We start from the raw sequence: 21,238 nt of genomic DNA on the forward strand, positions 1-21,238 counted from the left end.
GCCTCACTCATACAACACTGCTAGTTGAGAAAGACAGTCAATGGGAACAGCGCCTAATTTGTACCCCCCCTTTTTAATGAAGCACCAATCAAATGCAGCCTCGCCAGCGCCCATTAAATGCAGCCTCGCCAGCGCCCATCAATGCAGACCTTAGCAGCACTATCAAATGCAGCCTCACCTGCACCCATCAAATGCAGCCTAACCAGCGCCCATCAATGAATGTTTGCTTGCTTCCATTCATTCGGGAGTCAGGGGACAGACACAGTCCTCCACCGCCGCTGCACCTCTGACACTATGTGCGAATGGAGTGGCGGCTGCCTGCTGATGCTGAGACTTAGTTGCTTGCTGCAGAGAGAAGAGAGTAGCAACACCAGTGGCTGGGCACCCCTAGGCAGCAGTGCACTTTAGGCGGCTGCCTTGTTTGCCTAGTGGTAGCACTGGTCCTGTTTCTGGGTTTGCTGGCTTTTTTACGGCCAGGCCACAATGCTGTCACTCCTGCATTCTACAGCACACTGTGCAGTGGATTTACTAAAACTAGAGAGTGCAAAATCTGTTGCAGCTGTGCGTGGAAGACAATCATTTTCTAACATCAGCTTGTTCAATTATCAAAAAATATAAATATAAATATATAAAAAAACGCAATAAGCGTTTATTGATCGGTTTGCTCAAAAGTTATAGCGTCTATAAAATATGGGATAGTTTTATGGCATTTTTATTAATATTTTTTATTTACTAGTAATGGCGGCGATCAGCGATTTTTATCGTGACTGTGACATTATGGCGGGCACATCAGACACTTTTGACACATTTTTGGGACCATTGTCATTTTTACAGCGGTCAGTGCTATAAAAATTCACTGATTACTGTGAAAATGACTCTGGCAGTGAAGGGGTTAACCACTAGGTGGCGCTGAAGGGGTTAAGTGTGCCTAGGGATGTGTTCTAACTGTTGGGGGGGATGGGCTGTGTGTGACACGACAGTGATCACAGCTTCCGATTACAGGAAGCTGTGGTCACTGTCCTGTCACTAGGAAGACTGGGGAAATTATTGTTTACATTTACATAGCATTTCCCCCTTCTTCCTCACCGTGACACGATTGGGGGTATGCCTACGGACATCGTGTCCGCGGGACCCGCGGTCGGAGTCACGGAGCTTGTGGTGGTCGGCATGTGGTTAAAATAGAAATGCAAGTCAAAACATTTGTGCATAGATTTAATTTTTTTTTATTTTTATAAATACCCACCCCCCTTTTTTTCCCCTTTTTTATAAGTGATCACATAACCTATTCTCAGCTGCATAAGAGCTGGGGGAGGAGAAACAGCCGAACACACAACTTCTCAGTGAATGGCTGTGCAAGTGGGTTCTCAGCACAAATTTGATCATTGGATTAGCTCCAATCAAAGCCAGAAAACTGACCATGGTGTGTTCTCCTGTTTAGTGTGATAAGTTTTTAATAGTAAGGCAGAGGGACTGACAGGACCGCCAGGGATTTCACACAAAGGAAGCAATACAAAGAGAATGGGATGCTTTTTCATACAATTACAGTACAGGGAGTGCAGAATTATTAGGCAAGTTGTATTTTTGAGGATTAATCTTATTATTGAACAACAACCATGTTCTCAATGAACCCAAAAAACTCATTAATATCAAAGCTGAATATTTTTGGAAGTAGTTTTTAGTTTGTTTTTAGTTTTAGCTATTTTCGGGGGATATCTGTGTGTGCAGGTGACTATTACTGTGCATAATTATTAGGCAACTTAACAAAAAAAAATATATACCCATTTCAATTATTTATTTTTACCAGTGAAACCAATATAACATCTCAACATTCACAAATATACATTTCTGACATTCAAAAACAAAACAAAAACAAATCAGTGACCAATATAGCAACCTTTCTTTGCATGGACACTCAAAAGCCTGCCATCCATGGATTCTGTCAGTGTTTTGATCTGTTCACCATCAACATTGCGTGCAGCAGCAACCACAGCCTCCCAGACACTGTTCAGAGAGGTGTACTGTTTTCCCTCCTTGTAAATCTCACATTTGATGATGGACCACAGGTTCTCAATGGGGTTCAGATCAGGTGAACAAGGAGGCCATGTCATTAGTTTTTCTTCTTTTATACCCTTTCTTGCCAGCCACGCTGTGGAGTACTTGGACGCGTGTGATGGAGCATTGTCCTGCATGAAAATCATGTTTTTCTTGAAGGATGCAGACTTCTTCCTGTACCACTGCTTGAAGAAGGTGTCTTCCAGAAACTGGCAGTAGGACTGGGAGTTGAGCTTGACTCCATCCTCAACCCGAAAAGGCCCCACAAGCTCATCTTTGATGATACCAGCCCAAACCAGTACTCCACCTCCACCTTGCTGGCTTCTGAGTCGGACTGGAGCTCCCTGCCCTTTACCAATCCAGCCACGGCCCATCCATCTGGCCCATCAAGACTCGCTCTCATTTCATCAGTCCATAAAACCTTAGAAAAATCATTCTTGAGATATTTCTTGGCCCAGTCTTGACGTTTCAGCTTGTGTGTCTTGTTCAGTGGTGGTCGTCTTTCAGCCTTTCTTACCTTGGCCATGTCTCTGAGTATTGCACACCTTGTGCTTTTGGGCACTCCAGTGATGTTGCAGCTCTGAAATATGGCCAAACTGGTGGCAAGTGGCATCTTGGCAGCTGCACGCTTGACTTTTCTCAGTTCATGGGCAGTTATTTTGCGCCTTGGTTTTTCCACACGCTTCTTGCGACCCTGTTGACTATTTTGAATGAAACGCTTGATTGTTCGATGATCGCGCTTCAGAAGCTTTGCAATTTTAAGAGTGCTGCATCCCTCTGCAAGATATCTCACTATTTTTGACTTTTCTGAGCCTGTCAAGTCCTTCTTTTGACCCATTTTGCCAAAGGAAAGGAAGTTGCCTAATAATTATGCACACCTGATATAGGGTGTTGATGTCATTAGACCACACCCCTTCTCATTACAGAGATGTACATCACCTAATATGCTTAATTGGTAGTAGGCTTTCGAGCCTATACAGCTTGGAGTAAGACAACATGCATAAAGAGGATGATGTGGTCAAAATACTCATTTGCCTAATAATTCTGCACTCCCTGTATATGGTACAGCAGGCACATATCAGGAATTTGAAATGTTGGGTTTGGATCATTTTTAATATATAACTGGATATGCCTCTTTCTAAAACTCTAGCTTCACTGTCCTGCCATTGTCTGGTCTGTGTTCTAGAGTTCAACGTTACATATACCATCAAAAGCTTTTTATTATATGTGTTTATTAAGTGCAAAAGATTTCTGTTGATCCTACCAGAAATCCATTGTGTTTGTGAGCTTCTGTGCTGCACTGAAATCTCTAGCAGTGTTATGAACCCTACCTAGTTTTTTTGTGTGAACTACAGAGCATCTCCTCCATATGCTTATGGAGATAAGGAGGAAAGAGAAGGTGTTCTGTAGTCCTAACACACTCAAAATGTTCTTTATTTTGCCTAAATTACTTACAGTGGTCATCAACCCCGTCCTCAGGGCCCACTAACAGGCCAGATTTTATGCATTACCTTGGGGAGATGCAGACTAGAATACTGCAATCACTGAACAGCAAATTATATCACCTGTGATGTATTTCAGTTATCTTGCAAACCTGGCCTGTTAGTGGGCCCTGAGGACAGGGTTGATGACCACTGCATTACTACATTCGGTCTTCATGCCTAAGGCCCCTTTCACACAGGGATGGGAGGTTCGGTGGTGGTAAAGTGGCTCTTTACCGCTAATTTTGCGGCGCTATTCGGCCGCTAGCGGGACGGTTTTATACCCCCCCCTTGTCGGCCGAGAAAGGGTTAAAACTGCCCGCAATGCGCCTCTGCAGAGGCGCATTGCCGGCGGTATAGGCGCGGTGTCCCGTTAATTTCAATGGGCAGGAGTGGTGGAGGAGCGGTATACACACCGCTCCTTCACCGCTCCAAAGATGCGGCTAGCAGGACTTGTTTTTCCGTCCTGCCAGCGCACCGCTGCAGTGTGAAAGCCCTCGGGGCTTTCACACTGGAGAAACAGCAGCCGCTGTTTCAGGTCGGTTTGCAGGCGCTATTTTTAGCGCAATAGCGCCTGCAAACCACCCCAGTGTGAAAGGGATCTTAAGGTCCGTAAACACGGTCGGATTTTCCGACGAGAATTGTGTGACGGCAGGCTGTTGTCGGAAACTCCCACCGTGCTCCATCGGACAATTGTCAGACTTTCCGCCAACAAATGTTGCATAGTATGCTTTAAAACTTTCCGACAACAAATGTGTGTTGTCGGATTATCCGATCGTGTGTACAGAAGTCCTTCGGACAAAACTCCAAAGTACAAACATGCATGCTCAGAAGCAATGCTCACTATCAAAAACATTAGCAGAAGTTCCCCAAAGGGTGGCGCTAAAGAGCTGAAAAAGCACGTAGTCTCGTGTTTGTTGGCCGACAATTATTTGCCGTTTGTATACAATACAAGTTTGAGGCCAACGCCCTTCAGACAAAAGTCCTACGCGTCGTATGTGGAAAATCCGTTAGTGTAGAAGGCTTAATTTGTTCAGAACAACATTTTTATATATATATATATATTAGATATGGCAATTGACGATTCTAAAAAGCAGGGCAGTCATCACACATTTTGGGGCCCCTTACACAGCTGTAGGCAGGGCCAGAGAACCGGGGGGGGGGGGGGGTGCTGACTAATAAGCGGGGGGCGGGGCGTAATGCAAAAAAAGGCGAGCCAACTGGGCCTGTAAGGGGCCCTGGGGACCATCGGTCTCCTTACAGGTGTAATGCAAAAAATATTAAAAAAAACGGGAGGGGGGACTACCGGGCCCCTTACAGGTGTAATGCAAAAACAATATATAAAAAAAAAAACGGGAGGGGGGACAGCCGGGCCCCTGGAGACTATCGGGCCCCTTACAGGTGTAATGCAAAAAAATATATAAAAAAAAACCCGGGAGGGGGGACAGCCGGGCCCCTGGAGACTATCGGGCCCCTTACAGGTGTAATGCAAAAAAATATATAAAAAAAAACCCGGGAGGGGGGACAGCCGGGCCCTTACAGGTGTAATGCAGAAAAAAATATATATAAAAAAAAATGGGAGGGGGCCAGCCGGGCCCCTGGAGACTATCGGGCCCTTAAAGGTGTAATGCCTGTACCCCCCTGATGGCGGCCCTGATAAAAAGGAAATGACATATTAATTCTGCGTGTTAATAAACACATCCATACTGCAGACAAAGTACATTGATGTGACGGGGCCTCCAGGAATCCACATACTAAGAAAACAGAGTAGCGCTGACCAGAAAAGGCTCACGGTCTAACCACTTTCCGCGTCTTCTGTTTTTTTCCAAGACGCAAGAAAAGCCTAACAAAATAATCACATTGAAATCAGCAAGCAGCGTGTATTCATTTGCTACTATAAATTGATTTTAATCCACAGATTAGACCTTCCTAAAACATCTGGCCTGATGAGGAATCCACATAGAGGTTCTGTGTGTTAGCCTGGGGAAGAGAAATGAGATCATGTTACATACATCCCATCAATGTACATAGACTAACATGGAGACAAGTGCAGACCTGTGGGGCTCATTTCTGCTTCACTACAAAATACATATTCGAAATATCATGTTTTATGAAATTCAGATTTTTGGGGGGATTTTGCTACCCAAATGCATAAATAAAGGATGTGTAGTATTTTTTTTTTTTAAAGCTGAACTGTAGGCAGATATAAAAGACACAGATGAATGCAGCCTCGGATTACGAGCATAGTCCGTTCCAGGAGAATGCTCGTAATCCAAAGTACTCGCATATCAAAGCGAGTTTTCCCATTGAAGTCAATGGAAACGAAAATAATTTGTTCCGCATTGACTCCAATGGGATGCAATACCGAATGCGGCCAGAGGTGGGGGGCGCCAAAGAGCACCTAAAACGGACGAAAAGGCCCGAGGACACTTTGGCTTGTTTCCTGCGCCCCCGTACCTCAGGCCAAATGAGGAACTGCAGGCCAATGTTCATCTTTTCTCGGCTCCTGTGCCCCACGTACCTCAGGCCAAATGAGGTACTGCAGGCCTATTTAGCTTGAATTCTGCTCATCTTGCGAGTCAACATTTTTTTTTAAAAAGTTGCTTGTAAATCAAAACGCTCTCAAACCAAGTTACTCTTAAACCTTATATATGCACTTCATTTGTATATTTAGTTGTATTGGGTTCAGCCTTAAAGTGTTACTAAACCCCGGACCCTGCATTCTCTATATCTGATCTCCCACAGTACACAGAACATGGAAATGCAATCGTTTTAGAAAATATAAACTGCTAAATACCTTTTCTCATCAGTATATAGCAGTCTTGTGACTTCTATTCGTGTCTGATTAAAGCTTGTAGGAGGAGTTTTTTTTCTGCTCTGACTGTCCTATGAGGCTGCAGCCCCCCCATCTGTCCGTCCGTCTGGACAATGCTGATTGGCCCTGTGCTGATCGCATGTACTCTCCCAAGAAAATAAAAAACTCTCTAGCAATACACACCAAACTGAGCATGTGTATTTTGCCCCCTAGCCGCTGGAAGAAGGGAAGGAACAGAGAAGACAGGATCAAACAGCCTTTTTTCACAACAAAGAGGATTAACCCCTTAGGTTCCACGTTAAGGTTAACAAGCATGCTTTCCATATACAGACTGATTTTACTGGGCCAGATTCATGTACAATGGCGCATCTTTGGACCGGCGTAGTGCATCTTTTTTACACTACGCCGGACCAGCGTGGAGAGGCAGGTAGGGTATTCACAAAGCACTTGTGCCTAACTTTGCACCGGCCTAACTTAATTTCCTCGGCGTAAGTGGAAGTGGGTGTGACCTTATGCAAATGATGTTCTGAACGTGGAGCAGTGATTTACGCCCGGCGTATCTTGAACGGAGCATGCTCAGTACGTTCGTTCCCTTCTGAGCATGCTCACAACTATGCCGGCCCAACTTACAGAGATACGCCGGCCCAACTTACGCCCAGCCGATGCAAATGTACATCCAGTTTTATTCCCCCCCCAGGGAAGGTACATTTGCTGTGAGATGGCTACTCCCGTTCCCCACAGGCAGAGGAGGAAAAAAAACTTTAACACCCAGGAGATGTCAGCCCTCATAACAGCAATGGAGACTTATGACCAGGGCCGCCATCAGGGGGGTACAGGCAGTACACCTGTAAGGGGCCCGGGGGCCCCAGGGGCCCAGATAGGAACCCCCCCTTTTTTTTAAAAAAAAAAATATATTTTTTTTAATATATTTGTAATTATATTTTTTTGATGGACAAGAAGGCCTGGCTTGCAGTCTCTGCTCTAATTCATTTCAAAGGTGTTCTATCGAGTTGAGGTAAGGACTCTGTGCAGGCCAGTCAAGTTCCTCCACCCCAAATTTGCTCATCCATGTCTTTATGGACCTTGCTTTGTGCACTGGTGAGCAGTCATGTTGGAACAGGAAGGGGCCCTCCCCAAACTGTTCCCACAAAGTTGGGAGCATGAAATTGTCCAAAATGTCTTGGTATGCTGACGCCTTAAGAGTTCCCTTCAATGGAACTAAGGGGCCAACCCAACCCCTGAAAAACAACCCCCCACCATAATCCCCCCTTTCATCAAATGATTTGGACCAGTCCACAAAGCAAGGACCATAAAGACATAAATGAGTGAGTTTGGGGTGGAGGAACTGGACTGGCCTGCACAGAGTCCTGACCTCAACACCTTTGGGATCGAATATTCCGATGGACGTGTTTTGTCGTATAATCAAACTGTCTGTACGCTCCATCGGACAAAAGAGTAGAAAAACTACGTAGTTTCGTGAATGTTGGCTGAAAAAGTTCTGCCGTCTGTATGCAGAACAAGTTCACGGCCAGTGCCTTTCGGACAAAAAAATATATATATAATTATTATTATTATCATTATTATTATTATTATTATTAAAGGGCCCAGAGGTCCCAGGTGGAAAGCCCCCTTTATTTGGTAATTTATTTTTATAAAAAAAAAGGGGGGTTGCCATCTGGGGCCCTGGTGGCCTCCGGACCTTTAAGGGGGTTCCCATCCGGGCCCTCTCCAGCTGACTTGAGCAAGTCTGGTGCAAAGTTACCCCTGCTTTATAAAGGGTAACTTTCCGCTGCAAACCAGAGTTACACACACCGGGAGTAGCCTGCGCCGGCAATTCGTAATTTGCTGAATCGGACCAACTCCCTCATTTGCATATTTAAAATAGAAAAACCAGGGCCGCGCTAGTTCAGACCAGCGTAAATGGGCGCCCACGCCGCACCGGCGTGGAAAGGTCCAAACGAAAAAAAAAAATCTACGTTACGGCGTAATATTGTTTGCTGAATACGGCGCGGAGATACGCCGGCGCAAATTGGCATTTACGCCGCGCATCTCAGTCTACACCGGCGGAAATTGTTCCTGAATCTACCCCAGTGTTCCTGCAGCCCACTAACGGTGCGAAATTCGTACCAAAATTCTTTGATACGATTTTTGAAAGACAATTCTTTTGAAATTTGAACCGTGTATGGCTGGCATTAGTTATGGCTGCATTCATTTTCATTTTTCAGACCGATTATTTTCACCTGGTGATTGCTCCTGTCCTTGGGTGACACTCTCAGTACTGTGGAGGAGCAATGTTGTCACCTCGGGACGGGAAGCATTTTAGGATAGAACAGCCACTCTTCTCTGAACTACAGAACGTCTACACCTCTCCTCATCTTCATACTTTTGACAAAGCTAGCTGATAAGAGTGCTAACTGATAGTAGTCAGTGCAGGCAGAAAGCACAGGGAAGTCACCTCACAATATTCCTGGCAGATCTGGTATTTTTTGCACTTATCAGACAGAAATATCAAAATACTTTCAATGGTGTATTTAAAAGAACAAAGGGGAACACAAAAGAAGTTCAATGCCGGGGTTTCCATACACTTTAAAATACGTTTTGTAAAATCAATGTGAAATCATTACACATTCACATTTGTTGTTTTTTTTCACCATCAATCATGTTTACTGTATTTATCGGGGTATACCGCGCACCGGCGTATAACGCGCTCCCCAAGCTTAGAAAGTTAGTTTAAGGAAAAAAAAGAAAACTTAATTTTTTTTCCTTCGGCCTTGTCTGGCGTTCGTCTGCGGCCTTGCGTGGGGTCCGTCCAGGCTTGTGGGTGTCCATCTGCGGCTTTGGAGGTGTCCGTCTGCGGCCTCCATCCAGGTGTCCGTCTCCGTCCAGCGTGTCCATCCGCACCTTGCCCGGGGTTGCAGCGGTGTTTGTTTTTTGGATTTGGCGCCGAGAGGAGCCGGATTTCCTGTGTGTTCGGCTCCTCTCGTCTCCTCTTGCGTGGCCGAGCCTAGCTGAGTGCATGGCTCGGCTCTAGACAGCGCGGATCGGCATATATCGCACACCCCTGATTTCCCCCTGATTTTAAGGGGAAAAAAGTGCGCGGTATACGCTGATAAATACGGTAATTTATACTCTATGGGGGTTATTTACAAAAGGCAAATCCACTTTGCACTACAAGTGAAATTGCACTGCAAGTGCACTTGAAAGTGCAGTCGCTGTAAATCTGAGGGGAAGCTCTGCTGATTTTATCATCCAATCATGTGCAAGCTAAAATGCTGTTTTTTTTTTTCCTTGCAATGTCCCCCTCAGATTTACAGCGACTGCACTTCCAAGTGCACTTTCAGTGCAATTTCACTTGTAGTGCAAAGTGGATTTTCCTTTAGTAAATAACCCCCTGTGTGTGTGTGTGTGTGTGTGTGTGTATATATATATATATATATATATATATATATATATATATAGGCCCGGATTCACAAAGCACTTACGCTGACGTATCTCGAGATACGCCGCGTAAGTGTAAATATGTGCCGTCGTATCTATGCGCCGGACTCTGAAAGCAAGATACGCCTGAAAATAGGCTTCATCCGACCGACGTAACTTTCCTACGCGGGCGTATCTTGGGCGCATATTTACGCTGGACGTAGGTGGCGCTCCCATTTATTTCCTATTCACATATGCAAATGAGGGAGATACGCCGATTCACGAACGTACGTACGTCCGACGCAGTGCGTGTAAAGTCCTACGTCCGGCGTAAAGTTATGCCCCATAAATCAGGTGTAAGTCAGCAGCATCCATGCAAATGGCTGCACCAGGGAACACAAGCCGACGTATGTTACGTAGTTAACGTAGGACATGAATAGGGCTGGGCGTAGGTTACGTTCACGTCGTAGGCAGTGATCCGTCGTATCTTAGGGAGTAGTTCCGACGTGATTCTGAGCATGCGCACTGGGATACGTCCACGGGACGGTGCATGCGCCGTTAGTTTTAAGTACTTGCATGGCACTCGGCCCATCATTTGCATGGGGTCACGCCTCATTAGCATGGCTCACGCCCACTTCCACTTACGACGGCTTACGCCGAAGGGAACCCAGCGCAGTTTGGGAGGCAAGTGCTTTGTGAATTCGGTGCTTGTCTCTCTGCGATACGCCGGCATAAATATGCGCCAATGTATGTGAATCCGGGCCATTGATGTTACTAGGAGGTGATCTTTCTGGTTTCCTCACTAAATGCAAAGACTGATACAAACATTCCGTTTTCATAAAACAAAGTACTGGAGTACCTGGCAGAACTTTATTCTTGCCCGAGGCAGAAGATTCTCAAACAGACTGTGCTGTACTGTGTCAATAGTATTTCTACAATCAGAAACTGGGTAATGATCCCATACTGTTCTTCCACGACCTACAACCTCCCCTTAGATTTATATTTTCATCATTATTTATCTACACACAGTTAGGTCATTCCCTGCAAGAAAATTTGAGAAACTGAAACATAAAATAATTAAATCCATATTTATATAGATACTGGGGTAGATTCAGATAGATTAGCGGATCTTTAGATCCGCGTAATCTATCTGATTTACGATCCGCCGGCGCAAGTTTGAGAGGCTAGTGCTGTATTCAGAAAGCACTTACCTCGAAACTTGTGCCGGCGGATCGTAAATTCCCCGGCGGAATTCAAATTCCGCGGCTAGAGGGAGTGTAGTATTTAATTCAGGCGCGTCCCCGCGCCGATTTAACTGCGCATGCGCCGCCGGCTAAATTTCCCAGCGTGCATTGCTCCAAATGACGTCGCTAGGACGTCATTGGTTTCGACGGGAACGTAAATTACGTCTATCCGTATTCGCGACCGACTTACGCAAACTACGTAAAATTTCAAAACTCGGCGCGGGAATGACGGATACGCCGCATATAGCAGGGGTAACTATCCGCCGGAAAAAGCCTGAAGGCAGACGACGTAAAAAAAAAGCGACGGGCGGGCGTTCGTTTCTGAATCGGCGGATCTCCTCATTTGCATATTCATCGCGTATACAAATGGAAGCGCCACCTAGCGGCCGGCGGGAGATTGCAGCCTAAGATCCGACGGTGTAAGTCACTTACACCAGTCGGATCTAAGGGAGATCTATGCGGAACTGTTTCTTATGAATCGGTCGCATAGATACGACCATCGGATCTCAGAGATACGACGGTGTATCGGGAGATACGCCGTCGTATCTCTATCTGAATCTGCCCCACTGTATGTAGGAAATATTTTTCATAGATTAAATAAAAGTGTTTGTTACCCCAACATTTCAGATTCCTGATACAGTATGTGCCTGCTGTACCATGTACTGTACTTGCATGAGAAAGTATCCAGTTCTCTTTGGATTGCTTCCTTTGTGTGAAATCCCTGGTGTTCTTGCCAGTCTCTCTGCTTTCCTAAAAACTGACCGCACTAAGCAGGAGAGTACACCATGGTCAGTTCTCTAGCTATGCTGTAAATTCAGTATGCTCTCCTTCCACGCCCCACGCTACACAGCCATTCACTGGGAAGCTCAGTGTGCTGCTGCTTCTTCTCTCCCCCAGCTCTAATGCAGCTGAGAACAGGGAATGTGATCATTTATACAAAAGGGATAAAACAAGTATTTATAATGTTTTTTTTATTATATTTTTTTTATATATACACAAATGTTTTGCCTTTCATTTCTTTTTCAAACTGAATGAATTGTTTTACAAGTTGATTGTTAATAATCAATTTAAGCATCAAAAACAGACCTATTTATAAATCCAACATCTACCTGACAAAACTTTATTAGCACAGTTAATGTGACAGCAGTGCCAGTAAAAACATCTATGTTGAGTGTGTATTTCCTGATTAGGAGCAGCAGATCACGTCCACACATCTGTGCCTAGGCACCCTCTGTCCTTTTTTCTAGTGGCACAGGTGACTGTCAGGGCTTTGACATCATCAATAACAAATCACACCCACTACTTCCTCTGATCACCAGACTACAATGGCATTGGGGGGAGCTGGCGGAGTCGTGGGAATGGATGACGAGATTAACCTAGGAAAGAGAGTAGCTACAGAATGAATTTAGAATGCATCTGATGTTTCTTACACTGTTTGAATGATGAGGTTGTCAGAGTCTAGGTCAACTGCAAAATTATAGTGTCCGTTTCCATTCGCCAAACCAGTAAACGTTCTGTACCTTTGTTATATGTCTTACAAGGTGACGGAAAGGCAAAAATGTCATGCACACTCTGTCAATGTGCTCAGTGGATCTAACAGCAGTGTCTTTATAATTATCAGTCAGCTGCTGCACCTGCAGGGTTCTTTTGAGGAAATTTGCAGGGTCTGCATCCCTCTAGACCAGTGGTTCTCAACCTTTTTAGTGCCGTGACCCCTTGATACAATTTTACAAGTTGTGGGGACCCCCAACAGTAAAATTAGTTTCGTAGCGTGGGTTGTCAGCACCCAAGGCAAGACAAGTAATTTGCGCCCCTAACCCACGGACATTTAGCGCTCCCTGAGTCCATTCTACTCCTACAGTATTAAAACTCCTTATGGTACATTTGAGGATGTACCACTCGCTTTGTTCTCCTTTCTTTCCCTTTTTCCCCCCCTTCCCTCTCTCTAGCTTTTGCTACCTTTTTCTTTGTTCCTCCCCCTCTTTGTGTCTCCCTTCCATGTATTCTCTATTTGTATTCCTTCTCTTACTCCTTGATAGGGGGTGGGGTTAATAGGATGAGTGGCAATGCTGGGGGGAGTTCTGATCAGTCAACTTAGGTGCTCTTGATCAAGGTCATCTGCTGATTTGAGAACTGTAGTGGGGACTTTTAATGGCAACTCTAATCACAGGTAGTTTTACAGTGAGTGGCCCAGATTCAAGAAGCACTTGCGCCCGCGCAACCATAGTTGCGCGGCGCAAGTGCTTACTTGCTCCGGTGTAACGAGTGCTCCTGATTCAGGAACCTCGTTACACCGAATGCAGCCTAGGATGTGATAAACATAAGCCTCCTTATGCCTTCACATCCCAGGCTGCATTCTTGCGTTGGCCGCTAGGGGGCGCGGCCTTTGTGATCGGCGTGTAGTATGCAAATTGCATACTACCACCGATTCACAAAAGTTGCGCGGGCCCTGCCTACGCAAGGTACGGAGTTTCCGTACGGCGCCTTTAGCATAAGGTTGCTCCTGCTAATAGCAGGCGCAGCCAATGCTAAAGTATAGCTGCGCCTCCCGCTCGCGACGTTCAAATTTAACGTCGTTTACGTAAGTGAACCGTGAATGGCGCTGGACGCCATTCACGTTCACTTACAAGCAAATGACGTCCTTGCGACGTCATTTGCCGCAATGCAAGTCGGGAAAGTTTCCCAACGGAGCATGCACTGTTCGCTCGGCGCGGGAGCGCGCCTAATTTGAATGATTCCCGCCCCCGGCGGGATCATTTACATTAGGCAGCCTTGCGCCCGGCTGCTTAGCATATTGCCCGCGCAATTTACGGAGCAACTGCTCCGTGAATCGCGGGCAAAGCGCAATATTTGCGTGGGCGCAGAGAAAAAAATTTGCTCTTTGCCCACGCAAATATTGCGCGATTCTACTTGAATCTGGGCCAGTGTCTCCGGATTCACTGTTTCTCCAACTTTGTGATGTCTCGTAGCAGTGACACCTATGCCGAAATCAGGAGATAGGGTCCCTTCCACTTCACATTCCTCACATCAGCTGACCTCTAGTCTCTGCCCCCCCCCCCCCCCCCCCAGCCGGAAACTGAATGTGCGGCTGCGGGCTCCAGGAACAGCCCAGGATTCAGTGACCCCTTGCAAATCTTCATTTGACCCCCAAGTTGAGAACCACTGCTCTAGACAATGGGGCAGATCCACAAAAGAATTACGCCGGCGTATCTATTGATACGCCGCGTAATTTTACATTTCCCGCGTCGTATCTTTGTTTTGTATCTACAAAACAAGATACAACTGCATCTCGGATGGATCCGACAGGCGTACGTCTTAGTACGCCGTCGGATCGTAGATGCATTTTTCCGCCGGCCGCTAGGTGGCGTTTCCGTCGAATTCCGCTTCGAGTATGCAAATTAGCTAGTTACGGCGATCCACGAATGTACGTTCGGCCGGCGCATTTTTTTACGTCGTTTGCGTTTGGCTTTTTCCCACGTATAGTTACCCCTGCTATTATGAGGCATACTCAATGTTAAGTATGGCCGTCGTTCCCGCGTCAAATTTTGAATTGTTTACGTCGTTTGCGTAAGTCGTTAGGAATTTGCGTAGAATGACTTCACCGTCGTAAGCATTGGCTTGTTTTGGTTTAATTTCGAGCATGCGCACTGGGATACCCCCACGGATGGCGCATGCGCCGTTAAAAAAAAAAAACATTGTTTACGTCGGGTCACGACGTATTTACATAAAACACGCCCCCATCACAGCCATTTGAATTCTGCGCCCTTACGCCGCCAAAGATACACTACGCCGCCGTAACTTACGGCTCAAATTCTTTGAGGATTCGAAAAGAAAAAAAAAAGTTACGGAGGCGTAGTGTATCTTAGATACGCTACGCCCAGCGGAATAATGCGCCGATCTACATGGTTTTGCCCCAATATGTTTTTCTATTGGAAGTATCTCACCAAAAATGACATTTTTGTTGCAGGGGATGTCAAAAATCTGACTTGTATCTTAGTGCAGACTTTTGGGAAAATCAGTAATTCAATCGCATAAGCAGGAAATTACATTTTCAGGTACACCTCCAGGTAGCCATATTGTATTTCACAGAAAATTACAGAGCTACAGATTGGAAAGGAAAGGTCATTTTTAATAACATTCAATTACAATATGACTTGTGTCACAATTGTATATGCTATATTATACTACATTCTCTAAATATGCTTATGTCTCCTCTAGTGTGTTGTGGTAATTTGCATGAATTATGTCTCACATTCATGTGCATTGTGTTAATTTAGCACAGTTTCACAAAGGATGAGTCCCATGGGAAATTTTACAAAATTAAAGGTGAATCCAGTCTCTAGATCCTCTTTGTAGACTGTCGAATATTTACCTGTCATTTTGAGTTTACTTAGACACTTGTATGTCAGACATTTTGAATAATATGGTGTAATGAAACAGATACTCCTATTTGTATTGGCATTTTTTAATGGGTTCAATTGAGTACTTGAATGCATCAAACTTGCCCCCTGTAATGCCGCGTACACACAATCGGACATTCCGACAACAAATGTTCGATGTGAGCTTGTTATTGAAAAATCTGACCTTGTGTAGGCTCTATCGGACATTTGCTGTCGGAATTTCCGACAACACATGTTTGAGAGCTGGTTCTCAAATTTTCCGACAACAAAAGTTCTTGTCGGAAAGTCCGACCAAAAATCCTACGCATGCTCGGAATCATTGAACTTTATTTTCCTCGGCTCGTCGTAGTGTTGTACGATCTTGACGTTCGCATTTTTCGACAACATTTGTGTGACCGTGTGTATGCAAGACAAGTTTGAGCGAACATTTTTCGGAAAAAAATCCACGGTTTTGATGTCGGAATGTCCGATCGTGTTAATTCTCGTATTTTTCTGCATGTTATATAAAATCCAATAAAGATACATTGAAATAAAAGGAATGGGCTGCCTTAACCCAATTCATGTTAATGCATATTATACGTGTGTTAAAGGGGTTGTAAAGGTACAATTTTATTTCCCTAAATAGCTTCCTTTACCTCATTCCTTCCTCCTTCACTTACCTCATCCTTCCATTTTGCTTTTAAATGTCCTTATTTCTTCTGAGAAATCCTCACTTCCTGTTCTTCTTCTGTCTGTAACTCCACACAGTAATGCAAGGCTTTCTCCCTGGTGTGGCGTGTTGTGCTCACCCCCTCCCTTGGTCTACAGGAGAGTCAGGACGCTCTCTACGTTGCAGATAGAGAAAGGAGCTGTGTGTTAGTGGGCGTCCTGACTCTCCTGTAGTCCAAGGGAGGGGGCGAGCACGACATTCCACACCAGGGAGAAAGCCTGGCATTACAGTGTGGAGTTACAGACAGAAGAACAGAAAGTGAGGATTTCTCAGAAGAAATAAGGACATTTAAAAGCAAAATGGAAGGATGAGGTAAGTGAAGGAGGAAGAATGAGGTAAAGGAAGCTATTTAGGGAAATCAAATTGTACCTTTACAACCCCTTTAAGGTTTTGTGTTTCTTTACCTTTCTATCTTGATTCCTTGCCAACATTTGGAATCTTTTAGCTAGATTCAGGTAGCTGGGCGCATCTTTGAGGCGGCGTAGCGTATCGTATTTACGCTACGCCGCCGTAAGTCAGAGAGGCAAGAGCTGTATTCACGAAGCACTTGCCTCTTAAGTTACGGCGGCGTAGTGTGAATGGGCTGGCGTAAGCACGCCTAATTCAAATGAGAATGAGGGGGCGTGTTTTATGTAAATTACTCGTGACCCGACGTGATTGACGCCGTCCGTGTACATATCCCAGTGTGCATTGCTCCAAAGTACGCCGCAAGGACGTATTGGCTTTGACGTGAACGTAAATTACGTCCAGCCCCATTCACGGACAACTTACGCAAACAACGTAAATTTTTCAAATTTTGACGCGGGAACGAGGTCTATACTTAACATTGACTAGTCCAGCTATTTGTTCGACTAACTTTACGCTGGGAATCGCCTCACGTAAACGGCGTATCTTTACTGCGATGGGCAAGCGTACGTTCGTGAATTGGCGTATCTCGCTGATTTATGCTTTCTAGGCGTAAATCAGCATTCACGCCCCTAGCGGCCGTCAGAACTAGACAGCTAAGATACGACGGCGCAGGCCGTCGTATCTTAGCTAGGTTTAAGTGTATCTCAGTTTGAGAATACACTTAAACATACGACGGCTTAGATTCCGAGTTACGACGGCGTATCTACTGATACGCCGGCTTAACTCTTTGTGAATCCAGCTATAAGTCTCTACTTTGCATAAATTATGGTATTTGTCTCTTGATTATGCAATTTGTTTTTTTTCCTCTAATTTGAACAAAACCCTTTAAGCCCAGGTTCACACTGGGTACGATTTGAGATGCGATTTCACATGTTAAATCGCATCTCAAATCGGCGGCTTTTGTAGTTCCTGTACTACTTTTTGCGATTTCAGGCCGCGATTTACATTGAACCCTGCACAGATGTCTCTTAAATCGCGGCTGAAATCGCGGCAAAATCGCGGCAAAAACGCAGCCGCGAAATCGCGGTAAAAATCGAGATTTTACCGCGATTTTGAATTTGCAGCAGTGTGAACCTAGCCTTAATCTTTATGTTTCAACGTATAATTTTCTAGATCAATTATGGGTGCTCTGATAGAAGTGTGACAGCCACAAAAGTGTTGTGAAATAAGCCTGAAGTGTTTAGGCAGGAGTCTAATGCCAACTCCCTGTTGGAGTTTGTACAGGTGCCGCGGGGGAGCCAGCCCGTTGCCCCAACTGCAAATCACAGCTCAACCGATCCTGTATCTGCCTGAGTTTACTTATGGAACCTAACCGTAAATAATCACCCACCTTTACTCCAAGCTAACTGAATAAATGGACAGGTCCTGCTGTCAAAAATAAGCTAAATTTGGCAGAAAATATGAGTAGTAGCAGTGTTTTTTGCTTGATTTTATTAGTTTGTAAATACTATGAACACAAACACACACACATCTTTTTTTCCCGACTATTGGGATTGGAGAAGGGAGGGGCAGAAGAAGGATAAGGAATGGTAAGAAGGTGGAAGAGCAGATGAATACGGATAAACATATTAGGAGTCCGAGGAATAAAAAACGTTTATAGAATGCTACAGCCATAAATATAAAATGGAACTCCGGGCAAATAGTTAGGTAGACAGTTCAAATACATATATATTTACTATTTTACCTGCCAGAGGAATTTTGGCCAGCCATTGCTGTGATACACACACCTTAGTTAGTCTCAGATTGCTCCACTACTTCCTGATAAATATTACTGTTTCCTAGGTCAGTTCCCTGCACACTGGCCAATGAACAGGCTGGAGAGGGGTGACTTAAAGTGTAACTATAGGCAAAATGAAAAATGACATGCAGTAAAATAAAAAATGTGATTCTGTCTGTACATGTAATTAACACAGCAGTTTCTGTTTTTATCAGTCCCCATATAACTTAATTATATTCCATGCTGATTCTTTCTGCAGTTCCATTATATTTCAAATTTTTAATGTCACATTCATTCTGCAGTGAAATCCAAACAGCAGTCATTCTATGGACAAGCTAGTCTTGGGTTTGTATAGTTTTAAATGGACTTTAAAGTGAGAGTCAACTGATTATCGAAGCAGCTGATTATTGGGGGCCGATATCCACATTTTTAAAATAATCGGTATCGGTCAGAAACTTACCGATATTGGTCAGACCTCCTCCCCCTGTCTCCGCTCTGCGCTCACTGCAGTCTTTGCCAATCTCGGTCAGAGGTGCGGCGATCACCAGAGAGATGACATCATCTCTTACTGCCCGCCTCACATCACAGCTGTTCCGCTGCTACAGCAGGGACGCAAAGGCTACTCCTGACAGACCTGCAGCCACGGGCGAGCAGAGAGATAGTTACGTCATCTCTCCCGCCCGATGTGAAAGTTTACCCGCTCGGACACCGCTGGGGAGAGGCTGATGTTAGTTTACAGACTTGGCTGCATTTTCACTTCTCCCTATTGTTGTAATATTTATATATATATATATATATATATATATATATATATATATATAGGTGTATGTATTTTATATATGTTTTGTTTTTTATGTAGGCATTCTGGGACAAGTCCACTGTGCAGACCACTTTGGTACTTGTTAATCTAATTGCACATATCAAAGGGGACTTGTTGATGTTAATTAGGGATGAGCTTCGTATTCGAGTCAAACTCATGTTCGACTCGAACATCGTATGTTCGATCGTTAGTCGAAATACGAACAAAATGGGTCGTTCGCGCCAAATTCGAGTTACGTTTCACAGACCATAATTCACTGCGGCATCGCTGGCTGATGATTGGCCAAGCATGCACTATGACCCGCATGCTTGGCCAATCACAGCTTGCATAAAACGGAGAGCCATAATTGTCCAAAGCCAGGGTGGCTTTGTGTAGTGTGTTGCGGTGGTTGAGAGGACAGAGAGAGTGTAATTTTTTGCAGGTAGATAGAGCAGGCAGGCAGGCTAGTCAGTTAATGTTACAGTGTGTAGAGGATATATATACATCCCAGGTGTTGTACATATATTTATACACTGTATAGTTTAGCTAGATCAGCTATTCCTAATTTACTGGCAGGCAGGTGATTGTGCTAGCTGCAGTACGTGGTTTATTGCCTGTGTCCTCTGTAGTTTGCACCTAAAGCTACTTGGTTTGTACTGCCCGTGTGCTCTGTAGTTTGCACCTAAAGATTCAGGAGCAGTGATTTTAATGATGCTTAAATGAAAAAAAAAAAATGAAAAATTCATTTAAATATTGTACCTGCTGGGTGTCTATAGTATGCCTGTGAAAACGTCTTTGAGAACCCGGGTCTTGCCCGAGGGAACATGTATCAATGAAAAAAAAGTTCAGGAGCCCTAAAAATAGCGACCTTTTTAAAACTCTTTTTTCGTTGATACATGTTCCCTGGGGCAAGACCCGGGTTCTCAAAGACGTTTTCACAGGCATACTATAGACACCCAGCAGGTACAATATTTAAAGGAATTTTTCATATTTTTTTTTTTCATTTAAGCATCATTAAAATCGCTTCTGAAAAAACAACCGCTTTTAAAACTTTTTTTCCATTGATACATGTTCCCTGGGGCAAGACCCAGATTCTCAAAGACGTTTTACGACAATAACTTGCATATTAGACTTTAAATTAGCACTTTTGAATTCGAACGTTCGAGTCCCATAGATGTCAATAGGGTTCTAAATGTTCACGGGAACGTTCGGTCCGTTCAAAGGTTCTGGTGCGGGGGTGTTCGGCTCATCCCTAATGTTAATATGCAAGAATCCAGGACAAGTCTATTTTACACATAAAAAAGGTGTTAAAGGTTGTACAGGCCAAATTGGTATCTGTAATCTAATTGCACATATCAAAGGGGACTTGTTAATGTTAATATGTAAGAATGCAAATTTGGGCAGTTGATGACTGCAGCTGTTTCCGGCTGGGGGTCATTATCTGTCACTCTGAAAGACAGAGTGTAGATCAAAGACAGCCAATCAAATTGCTCAGCCATTCAGTGGATAGGCAATATAATTTGGAGGTCAGTTTTGTCAATCTCATGATTATGAAGGCACAGGCCTAGGACAGGTCTAGGAAAAATGGGACTCTGAGATATGAGGGGCTTGCAAGTATTGGACTTTGTTCTGTGTTGGAAGTAAAAATAAATTGTGTCTCTCTGGGAGAATTGGGTTGCTGCTGCGGAAATTACTTAATCATACTAATACTTAAATATTAATTATCTACCCACTATAAATGATATTACTATACCTATATATATATATATATATATATATATATATATATATATATATATATATATATATATATACACACATGTGAGTAAAATCCAAAAGAGTGAGTGGCACTCACGGGTCTTCGGAGGTGAATGTGAAAATTTTATTTCACAAGCTCATCTTCCTCAGGATGTACAGGGGTATACACACCTCCCAACTTTTTGAGATAGAAGCGAGGGACACCTATTGGCAAACGTATGTAGGCATAGGACACACCCCCTGCTGCCACACCCCCTTAAAGGAGAATAATGCAACTAAAAAGTTAGTTAAACCCAAAGATGCTTTTTTTTTGTTACCACTATTATTACTTTATACTTGCTATTGGCATTTACAAATGCAGCAATTTAGAAATTGAATGAAAGGTTTAGCACTGGGAAACACGTTTTGAATTCTAAATAGTGCATTTTATATACAACT

The 21,238-nt window shown here is 44.2% G+C and overlaps 1 protein-coding gene across 4 annotated transcripts in view; it reads left to right on the top strand.

Annotated features, from left to right (window-relative positions):
- The window catches only part of MIPOL1 (mirror-image polydactyly 1), a 495,484-nt gene that overhangs the window by 174,726 nt on the left and 299,520 nt on the right, over nucleotides 1–21,238 (top strand). The window lies entirely within an intron of this gene.

Source organism: Rana temporaria, chromosome 13 (genome assembly GCF_905171775.1).
Source record: "Rana temporaria chromosome 13, aRanTem1.1, whole genome shotgun sequence".
Taxonomy (NCBI): Eukaryota; Metazoa; Chordata; class Amphibia; order Anura; family Ranidae; genus Rana; species Rana temporaria.